General features: G+C 38.4%; 1 non-coding gene across 1 annotated transcript; it reads left to right on the top strand.

The window, feature by feature from the left end:
• Window positions 1-1,647: 1,647 nt before the first annotated feature.
• Window positions 1,648-1,753, top strand: LOC145593217 (small nucleolar RNA R71). The gene has a single exon (XR_014102590.1). It is a non-coding gene; the product is annotated as a small nucleolar RNA R71 (small nucleolar RNA).
• Window positions 1,754-8,534: the final 6,781 nt, after the last annotated feature.

Raw genomic sequence — 8,534 nt, 5'->3', positions numbered from 1 at the left:
AGAGCATCGTTAGAAGTGAGAAATTGCTCATGCATAGAAGACACAACATGATCGAGAGAATTAATCAACATGCAATTTTCTAAAGAAGAACTTGGATTCTTCTTGCTATCATTCAAGTCAAATTCTATCACCTCATCCCCTACTTTGAGTGAAATTTTAGCACTTTTCGAGGTCAAATTCTCGGTCAAGTTCACCGTCTCTACTCCATCACAAGTCCTCCTACCACTCAAAATATCTTTGAGGAATTTTGCGTAGTTGGGCATTTGGGTGACAACTTCGGTAAATAGTAGAGAAAGGTGAAGTTGCTTAAGCATGTCAATGAATCTTCCAAATTGTTCATCTAACTTATGTCTCATGAATTTTTGTGGATAAGGAAGCTTGGGTTTCACAATTTCTTTCTCCATTCTCACCTCACTATGCTTCTCAATCTCAACCTCACTCAAAGATGCACCATCTCTCTCATCTTCTACCAAAACCTCTTTTGTGCCCTCTTTGGTCTCACTCTTCCTAGGCAAACTCTCCTCAAGAACCTTACCACTCCTTGTGACAATAGCATTGACCGATCTCTTGGGATCTAGGCCTTGGGAAGGTAAAGAAGAAGGACTAGCATGGTGTTTCAATGCATTAGAAAGTTGAGAAATTTGGTTTTCAAGCATCTTATTATGAGTCATCATTTCATTAAATTTCTTATCACTTACGGTCATGTAAGTGTTCAACAACTTTGTTTGATTTTCAATGATTTCTTCCAAATTTGTTCTATGTGAAGAAGAAGAGGATTGAACATAGGAATTATCATTTTGGGCCTTTGGAGCAAATCCGGGTCGAGGTCCTCTTTGAGCATTGTTTTGAAAATTGCCTCTACCTTGATTGTTCCAATTACCCCTATTTTGATTTTGACCATAACCTTGATTATGTTTACCACTACCTTGATTATGATTCCCATAACCTTGGTTTTGATTACCATAATTTTGGTTGTGATTTTGGCTACTATAACCTTTATTGTTATAGTTACCTCGAGAACCTTGGTTCCCTTGGTTCCTATAACCACCACCTTAGTTATAGTTGTCAAAAATGCCATGACTGTTGTAATTCCTAATCCATTGACCTCTTTGATTCTCAAACCTAGAATCATGATTATTTGACACATAGTTCACATGCTCATTCACATTTCCATCTTGATCATCACAAACATCCATACATGCATGAGGGCAACTAGAAACATCATGATCATACGACCCACAATCATCACAAAACAAGCATCCACTAGGCATATTATTAGAAGAAGGAGGAGGTTGAGAATTAGAATACACACCTTTCCCCTTAGAATTAGAATTAGAAACTTGGTAGGTAGCACTTTCCAACTTTGCCTTGATAGCGGACATCTCCATCCCCAAGTTTGTCATTTGTGAGGATAGATTGTTGATTGCATTAAGATGATCAACCGAGTACACCGAAGAGCTACTCTTGCTAGTTGACTCTTTTTCTTCATCTTGCCAATCTCTATAATACCTCACTACGTCTTCAATTATGTCAATCACTTCCTCTTTCGTTTTTTTCATGATAGGACCTCCGGCTCCTCCATCTAAACATGATTTTTCTTGAGGGCTAAGGCCTCCATAGAAGATTTAAATGATTTGATAGGTTGGAATTCCGTGATGAGGACACTCTCTTTGATACTCTTTGTATCTCTCCCATGCTTCATAGAGGCTCTCACTTGGCTTTTGCTTGAAACCTTGAATCAAAGCTCTAGCCTCCGCCGTTTTCTTTTGTGGATAGAAATGGGATAGAAATTCTTTGGTAACCTCGTCCCATGTTCTTAGAGAAATTGTCTTCACCTCCTTGTCTAGCCATTCCAAAGAACGCCTTATGGAGAAAAGGGAAAGAGCTTGACGTGGATGAATTCTTGAGAAATTCCGTTCACCTTGATAGTATTGCAATATTTTTCGAACTCCTTGAGATTATTTAGCGGGCTTTCATGCCTGGCCCCACTAAATTGTCGCCTCTCTATCAAAGTGATCATTGCCAGCCTTATTTCAAAGTCATTTGCGGGTGTTGTACGTGGAGCAATCCCATTCTCAAATCTATATGCATCGGGAATTCCCAATTCTTTCATTGCCACTCTTGGATTTTCTCCCATTCTTGCTTGTTCTTCTTGTTGTGGTTCTTCTTCACTTGAAATGTTAGGGCTCAAGATCGTCTAGCACTCCTCAACCTTGCAATAGTTCTCTGAATTTCCGGATCAAATGGCACTAGTGAATGACCACGTGCTCTATGCATAAAATCTCAAAAGAAATGGTTAGTAGCACGGCTACAAATGTAGCCTAAAAGAAATTCTTTTTGAATTTTCAATTAAAGGTGAAATAGGCTTAACAATTATAACAAAGCACCAATATCATTCCCCGGCAACTACGCCAATTTTGACAAGAGGAAAATGTAGGTCGTTATCTACCTCTTCCTAGAGCCAAACTTAATTTGTTAACACACGACCAACCTAATACAAGTATATGGTAAGTGAAAGGTCGAACCCAAAGGAATGAGTAGGAACAATGCTATAGCCTATGTCAAGCTAATTCGAAGAATATAAATGGTTGTGGTGGGTAACTAAGATGTCAAAAAGCTATACAAATCGAAGAATTCAATATGCTAAACACTAGGGATATTGGTTCCACATGCAAGCTCAATGATTATGCTAATTTATAGATCACTCAATCGATTCAACATCACAAGGGACAAACAATAGTTACAATCAAAGGAATCTAAAATCTATCTCCTATAAGCCAAGCTAGGGTTCACTATGAATAGCTAACAAGGAAAATCACAATCAAATTCAATTAATTAAAGCAATTCTCAAATCAAGGGTTCATGTCATTAAAATTTGCAATGCAATCTAGATTAATCTTTTAAGTTGATCAGTCCTAGTTTAATTAATCACATGCATAACTATGTCAACCAATTTAATTGCAACATTCAAATAAATTTAGCATCATCAACTAGCAAAAATCATCAATCAAGCATGCTTCCCCTTCTCCCTAGAAACTAATTTACTCACTAATCATGGTGAAATTAAGGAACAAAACAAATTCAATCAACTTCATATTCATTTAAAGCTTAATCAAAAGAAAATCAATCAATCAACAAATTCTAGAGCAAGGAATGTAATCTCAATCAAAATTCAAGAAACAAGAAAGAATTGCATTAAAAGTAAATCAAAGGAAAGAAATCTTGCAAACTTTCATTTAATTGAAGAAGGAATTTCAAGATCAAATTGAAATCTAAGACCAAATTCAAGTACAAACAAGTAAATCTTAAGCTTCTGTCTTTACTTTCTCTCTCTACTATTTCTGGAAAATTCTTTCTCTAGTACAAAAGTTAAGTCGTCATAAAAAAAAAGTCAAAAGCTATAAACAGAAAAATCGAGCGAAGGGAGCTGCACAAGGCCGTGCGCATGCACCGACCAGCTGCGCGCGTGCATTGCTGGGTCTGCGCGCACGCACCCCTGTGCCGCGCGAGCGCACCCCTTTGTGGTGCACGAGGCCTTGGCTCCTTCGCTTGTTTGATCAAACTCTGCGCTCCCGAGCATTCTCATCATTAGTGCACTCGAGATGATGCCCGCGAGCAAGGCAGTCCCAAAATGAGCAAATTGACTTGATTATTCACCTTCAAAACACAAATAAAACAAAGAGAGAAAGCATAAGAAAATTAAACTAAAACTAAAACTATGAATTATCAACTAAAAATATGAAAAACTCGTAAAAACTAAACGAGAACGAAAGTGAATTAAAGAAATGGAAAATCAAATGAAACTAAGAGAATTATATGAAAATGATGAATGAAAATAAAGAAAATGAATCTAAATCTTATTCTTTTGAGCTCCATAAACGACACTCGAGGTGCTCAGCATCCTTGGCAGCCTCAGCTGGGCTGCGCTAGCAACCTAGTTTGTCGAGAGCATACTTGGAGCTCTTAGGCCTCGAATTGTGTGCTCGTGCCTAAAAACAAATTCCGATTTTTTGTGTGACATTTATAATAAGTTCTAAATTAATTTTAGAATCAATTTATTGAGCAAAAATGAAAATTAAAATAAGTCTAATTAAATAAAATTCATTCAAGTGCATAACAAAAATTAAATCCAAGAACCAATCTTTAAATAAAATTTTGGTTTAACTTGGTGCAACAAAATGAAGGGCTACTTTCACTATTAATTTGAAAGTTTATGATTCCAATCAACTTAATAAATGATTAAATCAAGAAAATTCAATAAACATAAATGGAATTTAGTACTAAGTTCCAACCTCTTAAAATAATTAAAGATTGGATCCTTAGTACTTAAGAGTCTCAAAACACAAACTTTTAACACTTAAAGCAATTTATTTACAATTATGTGAAAATTTGAGCCAACCATTAAGCACCAATTACTACAATAATCATGCTCAAAAGTGGTCTAAAATTGCAGAAGCATAAAGGAAAGAACCAAATGCATAATCACAATTAATATCCCATTAAGATTCATGGTTTTAAAAATTAAAAAAATTTCGTAAAAATGAAAAATCCCTCGAAACAAGCATTTCTGTGCGGGAATTTGGCTTTTTTGCAACCCCAAAGGATCAAAATGTTTTTAGAACATCAATTCCACCCAAAATTCACTAGTCTTAGGTGAAAATTTCGGGAGCCAAAATTCTAAATAAAACGAGATTAAAACTAATAAAATCGAGCTACTAATCTAATTAGCAACAACAACCAGAAATTAAATCCGTTTCAAACACCTTGAAAATATTAGTTACCAAAATAAAAGAGCAAGGATCCGAACCGGTGTTAGGTTTCGAAAAGTTCGACTTTCCACGAAAAAAAACCCGACCCCAAGACCCGCTCATAATTAATATAACAAAAAGACATAATTAACAACATAAAGAGAAAAGACAATATTACCCATGACGCGCGCTTTGCTTGTTCGACGAGCTCTAACTTGGAAAGACTCGAGTCCCACACATGTGAAGACCTCCAACGGAAATCCACCCACAACTCGACCTGTCTGGTCTCTAACTCGGAGTTTAGCCGAGTCGAACCAAAAATAAACTAACTCAAGTTTTAATGAACTTAAAGGTTTTCTCTCTTTGGAAATGCCTTATTGAGTTCAACTCAAGTGGAATTCTCAAATCCCAAGACATGGGTATTTATAGAGAATTCCCAAAAACATTCCACTCTCCCATCAATATGGGAGAATTAGTAAAAATCAGTTTTCCATTTAATTTTTAATTCAAAAAGAAAAGAAAAATAGCAAAGTAATAAATAATAAACAAGTGGCAACAAATAGGGAGAGGGTAGGTGACGACAACAAGAGGGGGGGGACCAAAGCCTTGATCCCCAAGCTTCCCCTAACCGCCCTCACAACTCTGTCGACCCCTATAAGTTGCTGCGAACTGGCAGTCTCTGCCTTGGGCGCCAATGCAGCCTCGCTAGCACTTGGTGCCCTTTGCTAGACCTACTAAGCGCAAGCTCGGTGCGGGCTGATGCTTCGGCCCAGCATGCCTCGCATGCATGCGGGCTGCTGGGCGTGACATTGCCCATTACTGCTAGCAGCTCTAACTCGATCGCACGCTGCTAGCTTGCTAGCGGTGCTTGCCTACTGCCTATGCGAGCGCTCTAGCATTGCTTGCTAGCCTTGCGCTGGCAGTGATGCTAGCATTGGTGCGCTAGCACGCTGCACCACACACCAGCCAGTGCTGCTAGCAGCCTAGGCTTGGTGCGTCGCTGATGCTAGCCCATATGCCCCTAGCACTGGGTTTGCTCGGGCCATTCCGATGCTAGGGGTATTTTGATAACTTGTTGAATAATTGATTTTTACTGTCTCTTCATTTTATTCATTCGACTCGACTTGCAACGCTCTTTCTCGATGCTCCTAGCTCGATTTTCGACGTCTATGTTCATAATACTCGAGCGACTCATTAATTCCTTTCGGATTAATTCGTCGTGAAGGATCGCTAGTTTCTTGGGTGTAATCCGAAGGGTTTAGTCAAGATTAATCTATAATATTAATTATACGTTAATATTACTGATCGTAAGCGGCCTCTAACTAGGCGTTCTGATCACTTGACCTCATAGAATAATTAGCTTTCTAATAATTCCAAACCCTCTATCGGAATAATACACTTGTTCGAAGGACATCATTCCTATCAGAGGAAGGCATTGTCCTTGGTCACAAGATCTCCCACAAAAACGTATAGAGGTGGACTAAGAAAACATTGGAGTTATTGAAAAGCTACCACCTCCGGTTAACGTGAAAGGTGTGAGATCTTTCTTGGGACATGCCGGGTTCTATAGGAGATTTATCAAGGATTTCTCTCTAATGGCTAAGCCTGTCAATGATTTTGTTCTAAAGGATGTTGTGTTTGTATTTGATGATAGATGCTTGGAGGCTTTCAAAAAGTTGAAGAAAGCTTTGACTTCTACCCCCATTGTCCAAGCCTCGAGATGGGATTTACCTTTCAAGTTGATGTGCGATGCTAGCGACACGGCTGAGTGGAGGTTCCTATGGAGGTTGATGGAGAGGATGATGATGGTTGAGATAATGATGAAGAAAATGATGGTGGTGAGGATGATGATGATGATAATGGACAATAACAACAACAACAACAACAACAAGGAAGAAGAAGACGACAACAACAACAACAAGGGTACCAACAACACGATTAAAAACATGACTTGGCGGCCATGCGAGCTCAAATCAAAAGCATGCAACTTAGCATGCAAGGTATGTTTGCCTCCCATAAAAACCATTCCTTTCAAACTAACGCCTTGTATGATGCTAGTGTATGTAGAAGGGAGGTCACTCCTCCGGGGTTAACTATCCTTATGAGCCGGCCCAACAAGGGCCTGTGCCATCTTGGAGGGGTGGAAACCAACCTACATATCCCTTTTGGCCGGGTGTCTCGGACACCAATGAGCCAAGGCGTGATTTCCCCGACGAGTCCGGTCATTATGACTACCAGGTTTTGGGTGCGAGTGATTATAGGGGTGATCCGAACTACCCCTACATTGTTCCTTCTCACCCTTTGCCTTTAGTGCTACCCAAGCCATTTGACCAATTGTCTGCATCCCAACTAGACCTCTCTAAGGGTCATTATGGGTGGTCTCCCGGTTACACCAAAGGTGGGGATCCCCATGGCCCCCCTTCGGGCTTTTCATATGATAGTTGGAATGGGGATGATGGTGGATTGGCCCCAATGGCCAATAGTTTTCCCCCTTTGTTTGTTTGTTCTCCCCTTTTGGTCCCTCTCTTTCATTTTATTTGCATGTGAGCATTGAGGCCGATTCCCTTATCTTGCATGGGGAGGGGTGTTTGTGTCAAAAGGGAGTATTTTTGGCAAATGCGGGGAAAGGCACCAAGGACTCATGGGAACTATATAGGATTTATGTTTTGGTCTTGCTGATGGGTTTAAATGATTAATGTTTGGTAGCTTATTTTGTTGTGTTGTTGTTAATGATGTCTTGCATGATGATGATGATGATGTTTGGGAAGCATGAAAACTTAATAATGATGGTTTTCTAGTTCGTGTATATAGTTCGTATATAGTTTTATTTTGTTGATTTTGTTTCGAAGTTACTAACTTTCATTTATGTAGATATTTCTCCTTTTCTTTCTTTTTGTCTCATTTTATAGGTCCTTTGATGGAGCATTTGACGCATGGAATTTAGAGAGAATTACTTGTTGTCACACTTGTTTTTTTAACTCGGGATCTCTTGGTGAAACCTTTCTATTTTTCTTCTCTCTTTTACATTTTTTTATGTGTGCATAGTTTAAGTTTAGACTAGGCAGTGTTGAACGGTTCGAGGATGTATGCCATTAAAATTTTAGAGTGTTTGGGATCATTGGCGTTGTAGCCGAATGACCGTTTGTTTGTCGATTGGGATATTATTTGATTTGGCTTGCATCCTTCTGTTTTTCTTATCCGTTTTCCTTTTCTTTGTCTTATTCCTTTTTCTATTTATTTTTCTTTCTTTTCTATATTTCCTTTCTCTTTTTATTTTCTTCTTTTGTTTTCTCTTTTTATTTTTCCTTTTATAAAAAAAATTTTAAAAAAATAATATCAAAAAAAGAGAGATTTTCTTTTGAGGCAAAGTTTTCTTTGTATCTTGTGTTTGATTTTGCTTTGGACTAAGTACCTTACGGACTTGCATTTTTAGATATTAACCTTCCTAAATGACAATGGTTTGCACGGTTTGAGAGTATCCTTGGTTGATTCTAGGATAGCGTAAGCTAAGTTAGCAAGGTTAAGAACTTTTGAGGACGTTTTAATCCTTAGTTCACGGGAAAGTGGTAAGATGGAGTTGTTCCCTAAAGTGGATTTGAAGCCCTTTAGTTAGTATTTTCTATTTTCACATCCCTTGTGAGGTTAACTTTGTTCTAGCCTTCATCATTCTTGTTGGGTGGCTTTTTGGATCCTCAACTATGCATGTCTTAATCCTTGTGTTGTCCTTTAACTCCTAAGACCATGATCGAGCAACTTTAAGGGAGGATATGGGCACCATTTCTCATT

The sequence above is a fragment of the Chenopodium album genome, chromosome 18 (assembly GCF_948465745.1).
Source record: "Chenopodium album chromosome 18, dcCheAlbu1.1, whole genome shotgun sequence".
In the NCBI taxonomy this organism is placed as follows: Eukaryota; Viridiplantae; Streptophyta; class Magnoliopsida; order Caryophyllales; family Amaranthaceae; genus Chenopodium; species Chenopodium album.
Note: the sequence above shows the minus strand (reverse complement) of the source record. Positions and strands in the feature narration are given on the sequence as shown.